Below are 23,100 nucleotides of genomic sequence, written 5' to 3'. Positions count from 1 at the left end.
AGGAAGAAGAGGGGAGAGAGAGGAGGGCTGGGTGCCCCAGACCTGAGCAGGGGCCAGGTATGGGGTGCCTCTGAGAAGTTTCTCCAGTGAAACCTCTCGGTTCAGTGGCTCAATTAGCCATACAGTGACCTTCCCTGGGCCTCATCCTAAAAGACCCAAAAAGGTTCCAAGATCTCCTTTACCTCGAATAACTGGGATAGCCTCAGGATGGGACAGACTTCATCTCTAGATGTTGAGACATCATCTAAACTCACTTAACTGGTCATAGACTGGAATGGGAAATGTGGTCTTAAAATTTTTTTTAAGGTTTATTTATTTTTGAAAGAGAGAGAGAGAGAGAGAGAGAGAGAGAGCAAGCGGGGGAGGGACAGAGAGAGAGGGAGACACAGAATCCGAAGCAGGCTCCGGGCTCTGAGCTGTCAGCACAGAGCCCGACTCAGGGCTCGAACTCACAAACCGTGAGATCATGACCTGAGCCAAAGTCGGACATTTAACCAACAAAGCCACCCAGGCGCCCTGGAAGCTTGGTTTTAAATATTTACATTTATAGTTATATATATAATTTATATTTATATTTATATTTATTTTTATTTTTATTTTTATTTTTATTTTTATATATTTATATTTATATTTATATTTATATTTATATTTATATTTATATTTTAGCTTCCCCTACATCTTTTCCCAAGGGGAACCTGGAAATGCCATTCCAAGGGCCCACAGAAGAGGAAATGCCAGAGTAAATCAATCCAACTTGGCGCCGAAGGAAGGCCTGGGCTACACTTGCAAACAGGAACAAAATAATGATGAATCATACCTTTCTTCCCAGATGTGAACCCTGAAACCCTGCCAAGGTCTCTTTCAGTTTTTTATTGATGGAGTAACATGGCCACATCCCGGGGGCTTGGCTCACTCCTTCGAGGGGCCAAGTCTTGGTAAATGTTTTATGCTTGCAAATCTTTGAGCTCGCTGAGCTGTGACGATGTTTGCCCATCACGGCCCATCCTACGCGCTTGGGTTTTGGGCACTGCTCACACGCCAGTGGCATCTCAGCACATGACATGCCAACAAACATAGATAGCATCTACCCTGAAGGGTTCAAGAGCTTTGTTATGGTTGCTATCGTGGCGGGTTGTGGTTTTCTTTTGTTTTCTGAAGCCCACAAAATTATTGTTATGCTTTTCTAACAACAATTCCACGTTGCTAGAAAATGTTGAGCTGGGATTCAGAAGCCCTGGGTACAAAACCCAGCTCTGCCATTTACTTAGCTTTGTCACCAGGGGGAGATCAACAAAACTCTCCAAGCCTCCATGTTCTCATCTGCAAAATGGGGACGACAACCATGGGTTGAACGCCTGCCCTCCCTGCCTCTCTTGAATGCTACAAAGCCAAAAATCAAAACGTTCATGAAGGTACAGGGCAAATCGCAAAGCGCTCTATAAATGTAACATACCCCTGTTTGGGTTTTTTTCGAATTTGAAATTTGAACCCAACGACCGTGTATACATTGGACCGGGTGACACAGGCCTGGAGGAAAGTTCCAGCCATGTGGATAAACTGAGTATGTCAGAGGAAAGCCCCTAACCGCTGGGCCACGCCGTAAGGCTACAAGAACCTAAATTATCGACCCCCTTCAATGCCCCAGATACTCCAGGACACTAAGAACGCAGTGCTTGACAGTGTAGACCCGCTCTACGAGGAACCCACAGTTCGAACGTTAAGTGAATATTTGGAAAGCAAAAGTGTAAAAGCAGTCGTCGAGAAATGGCTTGCGTGCTGTGAGACCCGAGACGTGCTCCACACAGGAGGGGACAACAGAGCCGGCTGTCGACAGGTAAGGAAAAATGTGCTCCCCCCACAATCCAGTCACTGTAGGAATACACAGCAAGGCCTTTCAGAGGAGGGCGCTGAAGGAGATGTGGACTTTCTCGGGCAGTGCCAGCTTGGTGGGGAGGGGAAAGACGTGGGGACGTGATGTGGGCGGCCCCCACTCACCCTTGGTGGGTGGAAAGGGGCCGAGAGCCTCAAAGGAGGGCTGAGAGGAGGTGGGGAGGGAGGCGAAAGCAGAGAGGAGGACGGTTAAGTGTGGAAGGTGCACACGGTCAGGAAAGGTTTTCACCATCCGTAGGGAAGGAGAGAGTCGAGGCGGATCCCACTTTGGCATTTCCCACAATCCTTGGCAAATGCCGAGTCGCGAGGCTTCTCGGGGCCTCCGTTTCCTCAAATGACAAAGGAAAAGCAAGCACCGTTGAAATGTCACCACCATCATTATAGGTGGCGGGTCTCTGGTAAACCGGTGACTGACTGTGTAGTCGAGAGGCCGTAGTCAGTATTCCCAAGGTGACATAATCTGAAGGGAAGGTCAAGTTTCAGGGTTGCCGAGTAATTTTCTCATTCAATTTTGCATCCTAATTGGTGGCTTTAGAACCGTCTTCTCTTAGTTCTTATTTTCTCTGGCTGCAGAGTGTACTTTGGCAGGAGACTGGGCCACTCAGGCACGTTAACGGGGCCTCTTTCCCTCTGGTGGATGAAGTGTCTCACCCTTAAACCAGAACCATCTGTGTAAAATGACTGGGAGGCACTCAGAGCGCCGGAACCACAAAATTCCAGCTTTGGCTTTGGCTTTCTGGCAACGAAAGAAGAAAAACGCAGCTCTTGTTTCTTCAAATATTTCCTGCTCCGCAGTCTACCCCGGTCTAACTTCAGTTCTCGATTAGGAAGCCCTGATGTTTTTGTGGCCCATTCTCCCAACTGCCTTTGGAGATATTGCTGGAATGTGCCTTAAGGTCATGGTATTGGCTGGGAATAAAATGATTTCTCAAAGAGGACAAACTTCATCCATCCTGGCTCATTCCTACACAGGTGTATAGACCAAACAGAAGAAAATCGCCTGTGTGTTTTCAAGTCTTGCCAAGACCTGAATATGAAAAACATGTGAGACCCCAAATGACTTCTTTTTTTACAGAAGGTATCTTTCAAGACACCCCAAGTGAGTCCAGAGAAAGCAAGCCACGAGCTGTGAAAATATCTTGCCTGATACCTGCCAACAATGGCCAAAGAGTTCCTCACAAAGCATCGGCCCACATTATGATAATTGGGGGCGCCATGTATACATCCCCGGATAAAGTCCACGGTGTGGACTGACCAGATAGGGTAGGACCAAGATATTTACCCAGACGAGTGACAGCTGTTGAACAACCCGCTGTCCTCCACACCCCAGGAAGGCTTAATGATCCCACCCAACCCAGGACTTGCTTTGGTGTCAGGAGATGAAAATCATGTGGTTTGGGGGCACAAACGTTTTTAGCTATAAATAATACCCTTTAGATTGTTCCAGTGCACTGAGCCAAAACCTAAATGCTGTGAGGTTTCCCCCAACAGAACGGTTCCTTAAATAAACACCGTGCAAGGACAGAAATGACCAAGATGGAATCCAAAGAACAGAGACTGACTCTAAACGGATGACCCGACTAAGGAGAGAAAACCCGTCCAGGCCTCTAGCAACAAATGCCAGCTGAGGACCTCAGGGTGCCGAACAAGAGGATTCAAATCCATCAGCGACGGAAAGAAAGCGCCCACCGAAAATCCGATAAGAAAGTATCAGGTCCCTGCACCGTACAGACGAGGAACCAAAAGGTCCGGACAGATTTAAGAAACCAACTCAGGGTTGGAAGTCACGACTGTCTGACCCCAAAGCCCACTGTCTTCCACAAGACCCACTGCTCCCAGCACACCTGTTTCCCCATCGGTGTGTGACCTCTTCAAGGGCAGTGGCATGGAACTGTCCCATCCACCTGGTACTCCCCAGTACGTGGAGACCCGTGTTACCTTTGAAGTTGTATGCCGTTTTCCAGGGTGTTTCCTACCCGTGACAATGCGCCACAAGCCAGGTGGCTGAAAACAACAGACATCTATTTCCTCCCAGTTCCAGAGGTGGGAAGTCTTCAGGGTTGGCACTCCTGGGGGTTTTGAGGGAGAAACTGTTACTGCCTCTCTCCTAGCTTCTGAGGGTTCGCCCACAATCCTGGGCTTCGAAATGCCCCGCCCCAATCTCTGTCTTCATCTCCACATGAGGGAGGCTCTCTGTATCTCTTCTTCTAAGGACAGCATTCATATTGGATTAGGGCCCACCCCAACGCAGAATGGCCTCGTCTTAACTTGATTATATGTGTAAAGACCCAATTTCCAAATAAGATCATATTCACGGGTACAGGGATTAGGACTCCACCATATCTTTTGGGACCACACATTCAACTCGTGACAGAGATAATAAACTCATATTTCTTTTTTTTTATTTTTTTTTTTTATTTTTTTTTTAATTTTTTTTTTTTCAATGTTTTTTATTTATTTTTGGGACAGAGAGAGACAGAGCATGAACGGGGGAGGGGCAGAGAGAGAGGGAGACACAGAATCGGAAACAGGCTCCAGGCTCTGAGCCATCAGCCCAGAGCCTGACGCGGGGCTCGAACTCACGGACCGCGAGATCGTGACCTGGCTGAAGTCGGACGCTTAACCGACTGCGCCACCCAGGCGCCCCAATAAACTCATATTTCTTGAATGAATCAAGGACCAATCATGGATCCTCCCGGGACTTCTGACGTAATCCCCCATGAACTCGTCTCTGGACACTTTAGATCCCGAAGAACCACCGTTCTGCCTTCCTCCCACAGCCTGAGGAAGTCAGTCAGATTTGCCCAAGCTTCCGCCATACTGGAAATGTAAAATGGTGCCACCACTGAGGAAAACAGCACGGCAGTGCCTTGAAAAATTAAAGATGTAGAATTGCCATATGACCGAGTTCTACTTGTCCATCCTGACCAAGTGAGAAAAAAAAAACTCTTCTTTTATTAGCTATCAAATCCCACTTCCTTTCCTCCAAAAAAAAAAAAAAACCCAGAGCAGTTTTTACAGCTCTATAAAGAAGATTGAGAGCTCTGGATGTCATTTAAAAAGGATTAAGAACACAAACTAAGAGCCCCTCCTTGACCACTGGGAAGAATTCTCATTATCGTGAAAAATACCACATTTTAAAAAAAATTTTTTTAACATTTATTTATTATTGAGAACAGAGAGAGAGCACGCATGAGCATCGGAGGGGCAGAGAGAGGAGGAGACACAGAATCCGAAGCAGGATCCAGGCTCTGAGCTGTCAGCACAGAGCCCCACGCGAGGCTCAAACTCGCAGGGCTCCAACTCACAAACCACGAGATCATGACCTGAGTCGAAGTCAGATGCTTAACCGACTGAGCCACCCAGGCACCCCGAATATCACATTTTTAAATGCACCAATTACTTATGTGTTGCCTATCAACCCGTGATATCACAAAGAAATACCAGCTTAGACTTGTCCTATTCTGACTGTAAAATCTTTGTTTGTTTGTTTGTTTGTTTGTTTAAAAGCTGATCTTTGAAGCATTTGATGATATTTGCAAAACATACATTTTATGCAGTACCTCCAAGATATCCATCAAGGAGGATGTACTACCCAAGAGGATGATATTGACAGCAATGTACAAAAAGTGGCTGACAAAGTCCAAATTAAGGAAACCGTAGACAGTAACAAGGCAAAATATAAGCCCGTTCGGGCAATAAGCATTTGCATGTGCTGTTAAATATAATTTCCACCAGGTGCATGAAGCACATGAGTGATTGTAGATTAGGAAAAATAAGAAAGTGCTTTTTGCAGCATGGACACCCCTCCTCCGATTATGTGGCGGTGCTTTGAAGAGTTACACGCCCTCCACAATTGCCAGGTGGTGGTATTATTACCGCCTTCACCGTTCCTCATCACGGCCAAGGTTGCACATGAAACCATTACAAAGGGGTATTTTCCCCTCCATTTTCTCTCATCTCCCTGGAAATCCATGGTTCATTTAAGCCTGCGGTGCTCAGCATACACTCCAAAGAACCCCGGGGTTCCAATACTAAAATCAAAGAAAGCTCGACTTCCCAATTCGCAGGGAGAAAAATAAGCAAACGAGGAGAAATTTCTCAACGTTAAGTTTTATTCCGTAATTTTCCTTGTCCACGTGCGGCCCTCACTACCTTTAGCTTGCTGGTAACTACCAGAGATAACAGAGCAAACGGGCAAGCCATATTACCGCACCGTTCCCACCGGACCGGGCGCGTGCCGCTAGCCCACTTCATGCTGATGGGGGTAAGGCCAGTCTGCATCTGTGTGTCTTTCTCCCCACTGTAAGCTCACGTCTCCCTGCATATCATGGACTATACAGCTCTAGAGTCTCTGCCTCGCCCAAGACTTGGCCCCTGGGAGCTCGCAGTAAATGCTTGCTGTAAGAGCGAGCAATAAGGATGCCTATAGTAAGAAGAAGAAGAAGATAAACAAAGCAAAACACAAGACAAGTGTTGGCAAGGATGTGGAGAAATTAGGACCCTTGTACGTTGCCGGTGGGAATGCAAGATGGCACAACCACCGTGGAGAAGAGTATAGCGGTGCCTCAAAAAATGCAACGTAGAATTTCCGTATGACCTACTTCTGGGTCCACACCCAAAACCTACTTCCGTAAGTTCTGCTTCTGGGTCCACACCCAAAAGAATTGAAAGCAGCAACCTAAGCAGACTCCTATATATCCATGTTCACAGAAGGATTATTCACAAGAGCCAAAAGGTGGAAACAACCCAAGTGTCCATCAAGGGATGCGTGTCTAAGCAATATGCGGTGTATGTATACAATGGAACATTATTTGACCTTGATAATAAAGGAAACTCCTATACACACTACAACATGGGCGAGTCTTAAGGACATCATGCTAAATGAAATAAGCCAGATACAAAAGGACAAATATTGTATGATCCCACTTATAAGAGGTATCTCACATAATCCAATTCATAGAGTCAGAAAGTAGAATAGAGGTTACCAAGGGCTGGGAGGAGGAAGAAATAAGGAGTGAGGGTTTCATGGGTTCAGAGTTTCAGTTTGGGATCGTGGAAAGTTCTGGAGACGGGCCATAGTAATGGTTTCACAACAATGTGAGGGTACTTAAGGCCACCGAACTAGACGCTTACGAGTAGTTAAAATGATAAAGCTCGTGTTATGAATGTCTGACCACAATTTTCAGAAGAATGAGCAGATGCGTGTCAATAGCTAACAACATTCTCTAGTAAGCATCTGGCTTCCAATAGCCCCATCACCCAGCCATCTTTAGAAACTTGAGAATGAAGTTGCTAAGGTACAAGATGTGGGTATTTTAAGCCTACCTACGGTCTCTGAACGCGTGAGAGTGCCTTTCCTCGCACTATTGCCCCAGTATGAGCAGCGCTTTGCAGGAACCAGCACTTTAATGTTTGCCTCGCTAATGAAGCAATGTGGCATTTCAATGTGTATGAGAACTTCCTTAACTAACGGATGTGCTGAGCAGCTTTTAATGGGATTCTTGTCCATTTCCCCCCTTTTGTTTTTTTACTCGTGCAAATTCTTTATTGGCTTTTTTCATACTTTGTCTTATTGATTTATATGAGCTTTAAAGACTTAAACGTTAAGGAAATTCACCTTTCATGCATCACGTGTGTTGCAGATAGGTGCCCCAGATTTGTTTACTTTACCGTGTTTTAGCTCCTCTGTGTCCAACACAAATTGGAATTTTTCTCTGTATGTGTCTTTTCTTTTATAGCTTCTGGGTTTTCTATCCTACTCAGAGAGGTTTTTCCTCTTCCAACTCTAAAAACAAATTCATTCAAACTTTTAGACTATCTTTGCTCTGTTAATTCAGTAGTGTGCCAGTAGTGTTGCCTTGAGTGGAATAAAATACAGTCAAACCTTGGTTTGCGACCATAATTCATTCCAGAAACAAGCTTATAATCTAAAGCACTCACATATCAAAGCGAATTTCAAGAACCATTGGCTCAGTTGTGATCACGTGACATTTGGCCCCATGTACTGCTCATATTGTGACATCACTCATTTATCAAGTTAAAGTGTATTAGAAATGCTTGCTCATCTGCAAAACACTCGCAGAACAAGTTACTTGCAATCCAAGGTTTTACTGTATAAAAATAGTGAATGAGAATGTTAAGACGAGCTATTGAAACAGAAGTGACACAACTGACCTTAGGCCAATTGATTTTTAACATGCCTGCCAAAACAATTCAATGGGAGAATACCATTTTCAACAAGTGGTACTGGGACAACTGGATAGCCACATACAAAAAGCGAAGTTGGATCCCTTCCTCACACCATATGAAAAAACCCACTCAAAATGGACCATAGACCTACATATAATAGCTAAAACTATAAAACTGCCAGAAGAAAACATAGGAATAAATCTCGGTGCCCTGGGGTTAGGCAATAGTTTTTTAGCTATGACACCAGAGCACAAGAGACAAAAGAATAGCACAGGTGACAAAAAAAAAAAGATAAATTGGAATTCATACAAATTAAAAACTTTTGTGTTTCAAAAAACATCATAAAAGTGAACGTATAACCCACAGAATAAGGGAAATTACTTGCAAATCACGCATCGATAAGAAATGTGTAACAGGAAGATACTATTTCACGCCCACCAGAATGACTAAAGTTAAAAAAGGCAGACAAAATACCAGCCCACAAAAGCACTGACGAACAAAATGAAAAATAACAAGTTTGGGCAAGGATGTGGAGAAACTGGAGTTTTCCAGTCACCGGTGGTGGAGTTGTTCAATGGAACAGCCACTTTGCAAAATAGCTTGGCCGTTCCTCAAAATACGAGACATAAAGTTAGCGTGTGAGTCAGCAGTTCCACTGCGAGGTAGATGCCCAAGACAAACAAAAACATGTGTCACGCGGAAACTGGTATGTGAATGTTCACGGTGGCGTTATCCATAAGAGTCAAAAGATGAAAATAACCCAAATGTCTATCAGCTGATGAACATACAAACAAAATGTGGCATATTCATACAATGGAATATTACTCAGCGGTTAAAAAAAAAAAAAAAGCAGTACTCATGTTACAACACAGATGAACCTCGATAACATCATGATTTTTGAAAAAGGCCAGTCACAAAAGACCACGCATTGCATGATTTCATTTATTCGAAATGTACAGAATAGAAAAATTCATGGAAAGGGAAAGGAGCCTGGTGGTTGCTTAGGGCTGGGTGCTCAAGTCATGGCTAATGGGAAGTGACCGCTAATGAGTATAGGGTTTCTTTGGCCGGGTGATAAGATTGTTCTAAAATTAGACAGCGGTCATGGTTGCTCAACTGTGAACACAGTAAATTCCCCTGAACTGTATATTGTATGGGAGTGGATTTTATGGTCTATAAGTTGTAACTCAATAAAGTTCTTTTTTTAACTTTGTTTTAAAAAACAGGCAGTGGGAAATCGTCTGCCAGCTTCGGTGTTAGTCTTTCAACGTTTTGCACTTTTGAAATACAGTAAAACCTCAGATCGCGAGGAACTTGTTCTGCGAGCGTTCCACAAGATGAGCAAACATTTTTAATAACTTTTAGCTTGATCAACGAGCACTGTCTTACGATACGAGTAGTACATGAGGCCAAACGTCACATGATCGCAACTGAGCCAATGGTTCCTGAAGTTCACTTTGATACACGAGTGCTTTGGATTACAAGCACGTTTCTGGAATGAATTGTGCTCGTCAACCAAGGTTTTGCTGTATTTAATAAAAATAATGGGAAACATACAAAGGAATAAGTGATTAAAAAAAAGGAGTATGAGTGAGCAGAGGAAAAAAATCAGAAAATAGCACAGAGAGATAGCTCAGAGAAAGACTCAAGAAAAACCGTCTTTTCTTCCCTCTGCATGTACCAGTCCATGGATAAATGCCCCATCATCCAGGAGAAATATCAAGTTGGAAAGCAGAAAGCCACTGAAGTCTGTTACTGGGAGATGAGGGTGGGCCCAGTGAGTCAAGCCCACACAGGTATCTAATCCTGCCCCCCAATTCTTTCCTGATGGGAAGCTCATTGCCAAGTGATTCAGCCACACTGAGCATATCTGTGTCCTTCTTTCTAAAAGGGAAATAATATCTATCTTCACAAGTATAGAGCTCAAACACTTGAAAATTGTTGATACATTATAAAATAAGAATATTATGACCATAAAATTGATTTTTCTTGGTTGCTGTGGCATGGGTGAAGGTTTCCAACTAGACTCTTTACTTCTTAACATGAGTCTAAATACACCTAGAGCAGAGTAAGAAATTCATATCTATTTTCCAAATAAACCCTGATATAATTCAGGGCACCTGGGTGGCTCGGTCAGCTGCGTGTCCGACTCTTGGTTTCAGCTCAGGTCATGATCTCAGGGTTAAGAGTCCTGCACCGGGCTCCATACAGACAGTGTGGAGCCTGCTTGGGATTCTCTGTTTCCCTCTCTCTCTCTCTCTCTCTCTGTCCCTTCCCTGCTCATGCTCACTCTCTCTCTCTCAAAAATAAATAAATAAACATTAAAAAAAAAAAACCTTGATATCATTCAATCTAGTGGATCAAAGTTCTGGCCCAATCTTTGTAAACCTCAACCAGTTATAAGCATTCTCTGGGCCACCATTTCCTTGCCTGTCAAGAATGAAGTGTTTCTACGCTCAGACAGTCTGGGGTGCCTTCCAGTTCTAAGTCAAATTATAGGTCAAATGTCACTTAGAAGTCAGAACCAGAACAAACTGATAATAACTAAAGACAATAGAAAGCCCTTGTTTTCCCGAAAGTGAATGGTCCCGTCACCACCACTCAGTTCCTGACCATTGGCTCGTCCCTTGTTTTCTTGGTGTCTTTCCTCTCATCTGTCCCCAGCCGGGGCCCCACCTTCAGGTGCAGACTCCTCCCTTAGCACCCAAACACAGACAGCACCTGGCTGTGCTGAGCGCTGGCCACGATGCTCATTTTGTATGACCTCAGGCACTCTCCGCTCTCCGGGTGCAGAGGAACCCAGGTGTGCACAGCTCTTCAGTGAGAAAAGTTTCAGGGTCACATAAGCTTGGGCATCAACTGAATCGAAGATAGACAATTTGACTTTCGTTTCCTGATTTGGCCTAGGATGTCCCCTTTCCCTAGGTTCTACCAGGCCAATCTCTGTGACCGTGGTGGCAAGGGAAACACCCAGCCAAAGAAAGCCCTGAAAGCAAACATTGACTGAGGCCTCCTGAGGGAGATTCATGGGAGGGAGCACACAAAACGCATCCAAAAGTTACTCCGGACCTTTTCACTTCTCAGTATTTTTTGAGAGACTTGGGACAAGAGGTGGGGGCCACCTACAGAGATCATCTTTGTCCCTTCTGGGCTCAACGCTGATAAACTCTACAGACCTTCACAAAGAGGAGGTGTGTTCTTTCTAGAGAAAGGAAAGAACGACGAGGTGTCTCCAACCCTCCATTCTGGATGCTGTTGGCCACTGGCTGTCCTATTTCTCCTTTCGTGCCACACGCAGAGCGAATGCAAGGATGTCTGCACACACAGAAGGCCTGGGCAGGGCAGTGTTTGCAGCAATGGGCCACCCCTACGCTGGTCCCGTGGGTTCCAGGAATCAGGAAGGAACCCTGTTTGTACCCAGCCCTCACCAATTGGAGGCCAGAGACAGAACAGGGGCTTTGATTCTGAGGCTCTCCCGGTGGGGGTCAGTGATCTATCCGGCCCTGCCACCACTTCCCTTGGGCACTCCGCTGCATTCCTACCAGGGGCTTGAGTTCTGCTCATCCACGCCTGGCTGTGTTCCTCCACGTCTCCCATCAGCAGTGAGCCCAGAGCTCCAGCTCCAGAGGGCCCCCTTGTCAGCGGGCACAGCAGAGCAACCCTCGACTCGGTCCAAGTTCATGGGCCACCGAACCCCTCCCCTTCCAGAGGGCCTTCAACTTGGCCAACAAGGTGGGCATCCATCTTGTAACATTTCTTTGGTTTTCTTACGCAAGTGAATTAACATCATGCTACATAAGTGAAGCTCTTCATATGAAATGCCAGGTCTTGATTATCATGATTACCTTCGTAAAGCAAAACAAAACAAAACAAAAAACTTCTGCTTTCTATCTCAACATCCTCTCAAGATTCTCTTTCTCTTTGGGGAGAGATTTCAAGGGCCGTCATGGCTCATTGTTGGGTCAGTTCCCACCTCCTTGCTCCCTAGGGCCAACAGAAATGTTGAAGGTGCACTATTAGGAATTTATCCAAAGGATACAAAAATGCTGATTCAAAGGGGCACGTGCATCCCAACGTTTATAGCAGCACTATCGACAATAGCCACATTATGGGAAGAGCCCAACGTCCATCGACTGACGAATGGATAAAGAAGTTGTGGTATGGACACACAGTGAAATACTACTCAGCGATGAGAAAGAATGAAATCCTGCCATCGGCAACAACATAGATGGAACTAGGGGGTATTGAGCTAAGTGAAACAAAGTCAGCCAGAGAAAGACAGATATCATATGATTTCACTTCTATGTGGAATTTGAGAAACACAACAGATGAACATAGGGAAAGGGAAGGAAAACTAAGATAAAAACAGAGCAGGAGGCAAACCATAAGAGACTCTTAAATATAGAGAACAAACTGAGGGCTGCTGGCGGGGAGGTGGGGGGGGGGGAATGGGCTAGATGGTTGATGGGCATTAAGGAGGGCACTTGTTGGGATGAGCGCTGGGTGTCATAAGTGGGAGACGAATCACTGGCTTCTACTCCTGAAGCCACGACTACACCGTATGTTAACTAACTTGAATTTAAATTTAAAAAAAAAAGAAAAAAAAGAAATGTTGGGGATGCATTCTTGACTTCATTCTATGGTGATAATTTATAAACAACATCACTCGGTATGAGTCGAAAATCCAAAATGATCACTTCCCACACAGAGTTAGAATCCACACTGCAGTTAACGCCAACAAGGTGCCACACGGTAACTCAACAGCCCCACTGACTAGCACGCGCTGTGTCCCAGCACCTCGTCCCAGGCTTTGCCGTAGCCCCCTTGCCTCCTCCTCTCGACAACCCTATTACGTAGACACTACAACGATCAGATTCCATAAACGACAGAACCAAGGCACAGAGAAGTTCCATGCCTGCCCAAGATCACACAGCTATGAGTGGTGGAGCTAGAACGTGAACTCTGGAGGTATGGTTACAAAACCTGTGCTCGAAACCACTCTACTACGCCGCCTTGAGTTCAAGAGACATCCCGGATCCCAAAGAGGAAGAGGAGAAGCTTTGAAAAGCCTATTACTGTTGAATGGGTTTTTCTCAAAGGTGCCAAAGGGGAAATTACATTCTGAAGCACGCAGAAAAAAATCTTGAACACTTTCTTATCCCCAAATTAGTGGTCGCCGGACGCGTTTCTAAATTTTCACTGAGACCCCCAGACCACCTGGATCGCCCATCTGTTTTCCTTTTATGGAAAAATTTGGAGCGTTCGGCTTCTTTCAAGTCTCCTGTTCACTTATTTTCCTGGTCATCAAAACAAAGCCACCAGAGGTATATTGGATTCAGCAAGGAAAGGATACAAATGTCGTTTTATACTTTTGCATCTCGGTCCCTTGGTTTCTGCCCATTGATTCCATTGAAGCTGGAATCTCAAACACTACCCCACTGGAATTTTCCTGTTCTTCTTTCCAAAACACAAGATACGACCTTTTTGTTCCCTCTTATACCACCAGCCAGAAGATGACGATGCCCGTGGGCCACTCTTCCCCAGTTTCCAGGGCACCCCAGCTCCCCATTGCTGCACCTCATCCATGGCCCAAGGCAAGACTGCTGCTCTGTCTCTCCCTACGCTTTGGGGTGCAACACGTCTTATGTAAGTTCTACCATCAAGCCTACACCTCTGCTTCTTTCTCTGTGAGTACCCCTTCCTTTTTTAAATCCTTATTAATAGATCACACCCAGAGTGTTGATACAACTCACAGAATCAATAGAGCCATTGACCTACACTGGCTAGGTGGCCTCTTCCGTGGGCACCGTGATTTTGTATTTAAAACCAAGACTATCACGTTGGCCCCGTGTGGACGCGTTGCCCGTTTAAGCAGCGCCAGGACCGGGCTGGAGAGTACCCGCGGGCCAGTGAGCCTGGGTCAGCTGAAAATCAGGGCCATCCCTCTGCCCTTGATGCATCCAGGCCATCACATCCCAATGGGGGACCTGGATTTCAGCCCTGGAATGCATGCTGGAAGCACTGACCTCTGAAGGTCATCTCTGTGCCCTCACAGCCACTGAAAAGGGTTTTCAGAAAAAAGAGAGTACCACATGTTAAAAGTTGACAGTGCCTGTGATTTATCACCTCCTTAGCAGGTGAGTCTCGACCGAGAGAGGCGCTCACCTTCCTGGGAGGGTTAAGTGGGAAGCTTTAGGGACACGGACATGTAGGGAGACATTTGGAGAACGGTATGCATTCGCCGTTTAATACAAACGTGTCTACGTTGCAAAACTAAAAATGCACATATTTAAGCTACAGAAGACGTCAAGTAAAGGTGACAGCATTTTGGTGGGCAGGGGAAGGAGGAGGGAAAGGGTAAGGACACCAACCTGCCGTGGCGGGCGCCGGGCAGAAGCATTGTACACAGTGCCTCATGCCGACCCCCCTGCAAACGCGGGCGGGAACGGACCACATAACTCTGACTCCCTTCCCTACTCTGAAAAGTTTGAGGGGGGCCTGGGTGGCTCAGTCAGTTAAGCATCCGACTCTTGATTTCAGGGCACGTCATGATCTCACGGTTCGTGAGGTTGAGCCCCGCATCAGGCTCTGCGCTGTCAGCACGGAACCTGCTTGGGATTCTCTGGCTCCCCCTCCCTCTGCCCCTCCCCTGCCCCCTCTCGCTCTCTCTCTCTCGCGCTCTCTCTCTCGCGCGCGCGCTGTTTCTCACAATAACTATGTAAACATTTTTTAAAAGTTTGAACCATAATAGTATGATCCTTAACAGAATTGTTTTGAGAATTAAATGAGCTAATATATAGAAGCACTTAGATCAGTGCCTAGCACGAGGTAAACACAACATCACAACTAACTTTTATTATCCTACTTACACTAATTATATATTATTAGGTTGTATGTACAGATAATATACATACATATAATACATGTTTGCGTGTAACATGTATAAATATACAACATCCATACATAAGATACATGTTATACGTCATATATAATCATAATTACAATATATACATATAATTAACCTGTATATAGATAATACGTATATAGGCTATTAACCTAATTATACTAATTGTGTCTTCTCTTGCTCTACTGTTTGCAAATGGAAATGATTTATCGAAGCCATGCTGCCTGAAAGGTATGAAGGTTGCATCTTGAGGTTTGAACCCAAATCTTCAGAATCCGAATTCTAATCATTGCCACAGTCAGACTTTCTGTCACCTTCCCCCAAAACCATTCTAAATGGGTGCTTTAACTTCAATTAGCCACCACGTCAACCACCCAAGGCGTCGTTGTGGAGAGCAGAAAGCTCTTGGCTTGTAGTCAAAGCACCTGTGTCCCAGTGCTGAGTAACAGAGCTGGAGAAAAGCATGCTGAGTTTAGGTGTCTGTCGCGGGCTTAAACAGGTGCCTGACATGCAGACAAAAAGTCAAGGCTGGGGGGCCTGGGTGGCTCGGGTGGTTGAGCATCCAACTCTTGATTTCAGCTCACGTCGTGATCTCCCGGTTCGTGGGATCGAGCCCCGCGTCAGGCTATGCAGACAGCGTGGAGCCTGCTTGGGATTCTCTCTCTGCCTCTCTCTGCCTCTCCCCCATGTGCTCTCTCTCTCTCTCTCTCCTCTCTCTCTCTCTCTAAATAAATAAATAAACAAACAAACAAATAAATAGAATAAACTTGTTTAAAAACTCAAGCCTGGAGATCTATCACAAGGAGTCATTTGTTGAGGGAGAGAAGGTTCCTGAAGCCCCAGGAATGAATGAAACGGGTCAGGAAGAATGGGTGGGTTGAAGGAGAAGCAGGCTGAAAGCACAGGATAGAACACAGGGCAGGACAAGCGACCTACTCGCAGATTCAGAAAATGCCCGATGCACCTTGATGTTGTCGGTCCAAGGCGCTGATGTAGAGCCTAGAAGGAGAGCTCGTGTCCTCCCTTGCAATTGCCTCTTGTGCCTCCCGCGTAATACAGATTGGCTCTGAGATAAGCTATCTAGGACTTTCCATGTCTCTGCTGGCTGCGATCCAGCTTGGATTTGGCATTTCCCAGGGTGTTAACAACCATGTCTGTATTTGGGTTCTGTACTTATTAGGAGTTCTCTGAAAATAGCCTCTAGCAACTTCTGCTCTTTCCGAACGTGGGGCTGAAAACTCCTGCAGCTGAATATAATTTTCAACGCTTCGCTTCTCCTGGGAAGAATCAGGGTGGGGATTCACGTTGGTGCCTTCGAGGCCCAGAGCGCAGCATCCTCTGGTCTTACGGGGGTCACGCCAACGGTAGAACGGCGCTAGGTCGTGCCTGGCGACTGCAGATTGCAGACTTCTGTAGCTTAGAACTTTAGCACTGGTCCTTACTCCCAAGTGAAGATTCGGGCCAGGTCATCAGCCATAAGAGAAAGGGGAGAGAGAAAGAGATTACTAACACTGAACATATATTCGAATGCTTCCAAAAATTATGTAGACAATAGAGTGCGTTGGGGGAAAGCCCCGCTAAAATGGGGAGAAAATCATACCTGAGGACTGCGCGTCCAGCATGTGATGACTTCATGAAATGTTAGGAGAGAAAGGTTATAAGTCCACTTCTTGGATCAGACAAAAGTTTTTGACGTGTACTAGGACCCAGACACCGTTTGGGCATTTTCTTTAACAGTCCCCCGCGCTGGAAGAAAGGTTTTTAGCACCGCTGTCCAGATAAAGGAATCTGCTGTTCGGAGAAATTAAGTAGCTCCATCCAGATCACGCAGCTAGAAATTAATATAGTCGGGATTCAAACTCGGGTCTTCCTGGCTTCTCATGCCCATTCTTGGCTGAGAGATGCATCGAGCTGTACAGAGACACAGGGTCCCACATCGTAATCATATCTTCTAGAATGAGGCACGTGCACACATTTGCAAGAGAGCACGCTGGGGACACAGCCAAGAGACCACTGAGTCAAAATGCAAAGATGTGTGAGTGGCCTATTTGACTCTGGGAGCAGAGAGGTCCGGCAGGTTGCTTATCAGCCCTTGAAGGTGCCGAATGAGCCACGAGCGCTCTCGAGAATATGGCAATGCCGCGGAGCAGAGGGATGGGAGCATCTGAGAGAAGATGACTTGCCTGCTGAGTTGAAACTGAGCACCTGTGCGGCGAAATGACAAGTTAGGTTATTATGTGGCCCCTGACTGGGCCACCAGGTGCTCAAGATATATGGTCGAACACAATTCTGGGTGGTTCTGTGAGGGTGTTTGGGATGTGATTAACTGTTTGTGCGTGGACTGAGTAAGGGGCATTGTCCTCCCTAGTCTGGGTGGGCCTTACACAATCAGTTGAAGGTGTGAGTAGACCATAAAGGCTGACAGTCCTGCGTAAGAGAGGATTTTTCCAGCCTGACCCACCTTCGAATTGGCGTTTGGGCCTTTTCCTGCCTTTGGGTTCAGACCGAAACACTGGCTTTTCCTGGGGCTCGAGCCTGCCGATCGACTCAACCTGAAGATCTTGAAACTTCTCAGCTCCCATAATTGCGTGAGTCGATTCCTCGTAATAAATCTCTTTCTATACATACACATCCTGTTCTGTAGGTTCTGAAGGCCCGGGCTAATACACGATGACATCAGAATTCCAGCCTCAGTGAGGAATTGGTGATAGTCCCGAAATCAGAGCAGGTTTGGGGGCAAGTGGATTCAGTTCAGACATGAAATCTGAAGTGGCTAAGTGCCAGGAGAGCGTTGGATGTGTGAGCCAAACCCCCAGGAGTGAGATCAGGGATGAGACCAGAGACGTGAGGGCCCAAGCAAGTGTGTGACAGTTGAGGGCATGGGCTGGATACCCCAGGAAGAGGGTCAAGGACCGAGCAGTCTGCTTAGGTCAGAAGCCAATGACACACGCCCTGAGGAATGTGACCCTGAATGTATCCCCTCCAAGCACAGAAGATGTTTCTCCATTTCCCTGCCTGGGAACGGGATGAAAATTCCTAAGTCACCTTCCAGAGAGAGATTCTATGAGATGGCCCCACCCACAAAAAGTTGATCTCACCCATGTAAGAGGGCTGCCCTCTTACATGGAGCCCTGACCATTGTTCAGGATCCGCTCAGCACTTTCAGGCTCGCTCACTCGCTCTCTCTCTCTCTCTCTCTCTCTCTCTCTGCTTCATTTTGTGCTCCCTCAATATGCTACCACCTAATTTCCCCGGTCCCTGCCGTTCCAGAACATAATTCACCACTCCATTCCTAATGGATTTATCTCCTGCGACCATGGAGGACTTCTGTGTTCCGGTCCATTCTGATCACAGGGAATCCATCCATCAGACAGGACGAAGCGGAATTTGGGGAAACCTGCACTAAAAGAGATCTCCTTGCCTACATAGATTTAGGGGCAAGTGAAATCCTCCTAGGATCCTGAATACAGCTGTTCACAATAGACACACTGTTTGGTTTTGCTTTGTTCTGTTTTTAAACGTTTATTTATTTTTGAGAGCGTGCGGGCGGGGGAGTGGCAGAGAGAAGGGGGGACGGAAGATCCGAAGGGGGCTCCATGCTGACAGCAGAGAGACTGGCCTGGGGCTCGAACTCAACAAACCGCGAGACCATGACCTGAGCCGAAGTCGGACGCTCAACCGACTGAGCCACCCAGGGGCCCCTGCTGGTTTTGTTTTTGATGCGACAGGTTCTCTCTGCTGCCTTCCTCCTGTGCTCTTCTTATGGGAGGTGGCCCACCGTCCATCCAGTGGCACTTAACGACTGACAGAGCCCCTGCTCACCGGAGCTAAGGAGGCAAGCGAGGTAAGAGCCACCGGGCGTAAACAGGCACCTGCAGGGCCACTGGGGGGTTCCTGGGTGTCCCAAAGCCCTGTGACCAGCAGGTGGATGCCGACTCAGGCACCGCGTGTGAGTACGCAGGGCAGTCCGCACCACGGGCACAGAAGGTTCACCGTCCTGGCTGCTCGAGAGCCCACGCAGGTCCAAGTAACGACCTGGGTCGTACCCGTGAAACAAGGATCTTCCAGCTACACCACATTCTAGACTCCAGTGAATCAAAGCTATCGGAGGCCGGCAGACAGTTTCTTTTCTTTGATAAATGACCGCGAGAGTGAATAATACTCAGGCTCACCCACCTCGAAGGCAGCTGTTCTCAGGATTAATTGGAAGGTTGGCCTGCGTAAGCCTCCCATATTTCTTTGGAAAGGAAAAAAAATCACGAAATCATGTGACCTTCATATTTGGTTCATGACTGGAAACAAATCTTCCCCGGCCACCGGTGCCAAGGACGCTTGCGGGGAAATGAAGCAGCGGCCGTGTTTACAGGGCACTAAATTGTGTGATTAACAAACGTGATTGGAGGGACGGAGCAGGAAGCGTAGATGCCAGCGGGGATGTGCGGCCAGATTTCGGCACGTGGCCCTCCGCTGGTCGTCCCCAGGCTCCCCTAGAGAGCGACTGGGGAGAACATCCCGGAGCGAGGAGAAGGCTGAGGAAAAGGTGAGCACAGTGAGGAGGGATGGAGGGAGGGGCCGCAGAAACTCGGCAATTCCAGGCCACTGGGTCCATTCTTCTCTTCAGAGACAGGGAAACTGAGGCACGGAAGGGCAGTGACTCTTCCCAAGATCATACGTTGTTGACAGTCAGTGATCATTCTACGTTTGTGGTCAGTTGCAAACTGACCCCGAGTCACTCCGCCTTTCTTACTCCCCTTCCTACCACCCAGACACTTGGAACATGGACCCACGTGCACACACAGTAGAAAACGTAACGAAGGTATTTGAGGAAAAGATATACTGAGCTGAACTGAATTGAATCGGCGATGGCACACCGGCCCGTCATCATGGAGCTTTGCATGACCTTGCATTGTCTGGGCTTATTTGTTTAAAATGAGCCCTGGAGGGGCCCCTGGGTCGGTCAGGCATCTGACTCTTGATGGCAGCTCAGATCACGATCTCACCGTTCCTGAGTTCGAGCCCCACGTCCGGTTCTGCGCTGACAGCACGGAGCCGGCTTGGGATTCAATCTCTCTCCCTCTCTTTCGGATCTTCCCCTGCCTGTGCTCGTTCTCTCTCTCTCTCTCTCTCTCTCTCTCAAAATAAATAAATAAATATTTTAAAAAATAAATAAAATGAGCACTAGGTGTGATATGGAAGTGACGAATCCCGAAATTGTACTCCTGAAACCAATATTATGGTAGCTAAATAGAAGTTCAATAAAAATTTGAAAAAAATAAAATTAAATTAAAAAAAAAAAGCAGAAAGAACTCCCTGACCCTACCATCCAAGCCCAGAACTAGACACTTCTAATTAACATTTATCTTGTGCTTCTCCCATATACCAGCGTCTGTCTCCCCTCCCCCATCAGAGGTTGTCTTTCTCTGTGGGACGTATTTCACTTAGCATAACACTCTCCAGCTCCATCCACGTTGCTACAAAGGGCCAGATTTCATTCTTTCTCCTTGCCACGTGGTATTCCATTGTGTATATAAACCACGTCTTCTGTATCCATCCGTCAGTTGGTGGACATTTAGGCTCTTTCCATAATTTGGCTATTGTTGAAAGTGCCGCTATAAACATTGGGGTACGAGTGCCCCTCTGCATCGGCACTCCTGGATCCCTCGGGTAAATCCCTAGCAGTGCTGTTGCTGGGTCATAGCGTAGATCTATTTTGAATTTTTGAGGAACCTCCACGCTGTTTTCCGGAGCGGCTGCACCAGTTTGCATTCCCACCAACAGTGCAAGAGGGTTTCTGTTTCTCCACATCCTCTCCAGCATCTATAGTCTCCCGATTTGTTCGATCATGAGTTGCTTTTCAAAATGACTGCGTTTCCACTGCAAAGTAGCAGGAACACCACTGACCCATATTCCTTGCAAAACACGGAAATGTCAATTTTGCCAGTCAAATGGATCCCAAAAGGCATCTCAGTGTGCTCTCGATCTTCCTTTCCATACGTTTATTCATCCGATGTGTCTCCTCTTCTGCAAGAGGCCTGCTTGTGCGTTTGTCCGTATTTACTGGGGATGTTTTTTTATATTGGCTCGAGGGGTTCTTACTCCTAGAGGTGGGCAGTTACTGACGTCACGTTTAGGACCCCCTAGTTTGTAGCTTGTCTTTTCACTTCCTTGATGGTGTCCTTTGGGGATCAGAACCTCTTAATTTGAATGCAGTGTAATTTATCAGTTCTAATTTCGTGTGGGTGGATGGGATTTTTAACCCATAGCCAATCCTGCATCACAGTGTGCATTTCTTATCTTATTTTTAATCTCATAAACCTGGTGAGCAAGGCTTTAACATCATTTCATAGACGGGGAATCTCAGTATTGGAGGTAAGTCATTTGCCTGAGGGCACAAAGCCTATAGGGGGCTGAGTGAGGACTGAACTCAGGTCTCCTGATCAGCAGGATATCTCAGCCCCACAAGGCCTCTCCCTGCTGTGCCAGGAATTTATCCATTCATCCTCACAAGAAACACTCAGTGTAGGGTCTCCTGTGCATTATCCATAGTGCTAAGTCCCGAGGGCAAAGAAACGGAGTGTCATCTGTACCCTTGAAAAGCTTCTATCAGGACTGTGCCCAGAAAAGGCTTTTGATGAGACAGCAGAGTTCAGACTTAAAGGAAGAGTAGACCTCATTCAAAGTGCGGAGAGATACAGAGGGAACAGGAACATTCTAGGCAGGGGAAGCATGGGCAGCGGTCAATAGCAGGCTGTCCGTGTGGGGCAGGGTGAGGGTCGTGGAAACGGCGGCCGGACCCACAGACAACGGTCCGATTGTGAGCAGGATGTGTCACACTAACTGACAGGGACTTTATCCTGTAAGTAACGCATCTTTGACTTTGAAGCTCTGAGATCTGGCCTGCAGAGCCACCTTATCCCCCCAAATTCCTTCCGAGACCTCCTTCTTAAAGATTTCTACCTGGCAGAGAGGACACCCCTTTCTCCGGTCCTCTGCACCCAAGGGCTTGTCCCCCGTGACACATCCTGAGATTTGGTGAGCAAAGCTATCATCCTCGCTTACCAAGAAATTCATAGAGTCCCATCCTTTCTACCCTGTGACCATCGTCGTCATGGACCATCCAGTGAACCCTTGGGGAGACGGTCAACCTCAATGGCAGCCTGCAGAACAGACAACAAGGTGGAAAGAACACAAGCTGGGGCGTTTCGGTTTCCGGTGCTTCCTCTAACAACCGTGTGACCACGGGCAAGTTTCTTCATCCCTCTGTGATCATTTCCGCTCACTGTCCTGAGGACTTGGGGAGCTACCGAACATGTCTAAAGCAAAGGAAACATCCAGCGGATGTCAGTTGACTCCTCGCCATAACAGAAGTTCAAGATCATACCCTCGAGGGACATGTAATCTAGACAGAGAAGAAATCCCCTATTGAAACCAATTCCAGAGACACTGAACGTGGACCCTAAACAAGAACTCCTGCGTGAGGAGAGATGATGGACCCAGCAGCCTGGACTCTGAACCCCAAGCGGCAGCATCCTTGGCATGGGGAGTGGGGGAGCGGGGGAGGTCTTTGACCCTGAGATTCCGATGGCCCTGGGGAGGCCCCCGGCAATCACAAACAGGCTGGGTGAATTGCACTTGGCCCTAAAACAAGGGGGGAAACCTGAGAACAAACAGTTCTCATCTTCCAGAATCCTTCTTCACCAGAGAGTTGTCCAGTCTTCCAGTGATAACAGCAAGAATCACAGTAAAAATAGATCTAATGCAGAGGAAGTGGGACGGACTGCTGGCAGGTTTCAGAGGCCTTCGACTGGACGTGGAGACACCCAAACGCTCAAAATAACCTCAAACTGTGCTTTCTCTGACAATCCCTTGAATCTGCTTAGAAGAACTTTTCGGCAGAGGTAATGAAGGTAATGAGTCACGGAGGAGAGTCCTAATAGAGAACAGACAGAAACTTCCCTTCAGTCCCACACGCACACATTCACAAGTGTGAACCTCTGAAGTTGGGAGAAAGTAGAAACCAGGACAGGTAGTAGCTAGACGTGGAAAGCGGCCAACTGAGTCAAAGTAGGAGAAGACGATGCAAAATACACTTGTTCTCTTCCGTAGGGAGGATG

The 23,100-nt window shown here is 46.8% G+C and overlaps 1 long non-coding RNA gene across 2 annotated transcripts in view; it reads right to left on the bottom strand.

Annotated features, from left to right (window-relative positions):
* Positions 1-14,917: 14,917 nt before the first annotated feature.
* LOC131484370 (uncharacterized) overlaps positions 14,918-23,100 on the bottom strand; it is a 34,680-nt gene continuing 26,497 nt past the window's right edge. Inside the window, exons 5-7 of one of the 2 annotated variants that reach the window (XR_009248196.1) lie at positions 22,046-22,143; positions 16,587-17,191; positions 14,918-16,427 (exon numbers count right to left, since the gene is read on the bottom strand). This is a non-coding gene — a long non-coding RNA (uncharacterized LOC131484370). Of the gene's footprint in view, positions 17,192-22,045; positions 22,144-23,100 lie in introns of both variants that reach the window. The other variant, XR_009248195.1, reaches the window with a different exon arrangement.

This window comes from Neofelis nebulosa, chromosome 9, assembly GCF_028018385.1.
Source record: "Neofelis nebulosa isolate mNeoNeb1 chromosome 9, mNeoNeb1.pri, whole genome shotgun sequence".
Taxonomy (NCBI): Eukaryota; Metazoa; Chordata; class Mammalia; order Carnivora; family Felidae; genus Neofelis; species Neofelis nebulosa.
Note: the sequence above shows the minus strand (reverse complement) of the source record. Positions and strands in the feature narration are given on the sequence as shown.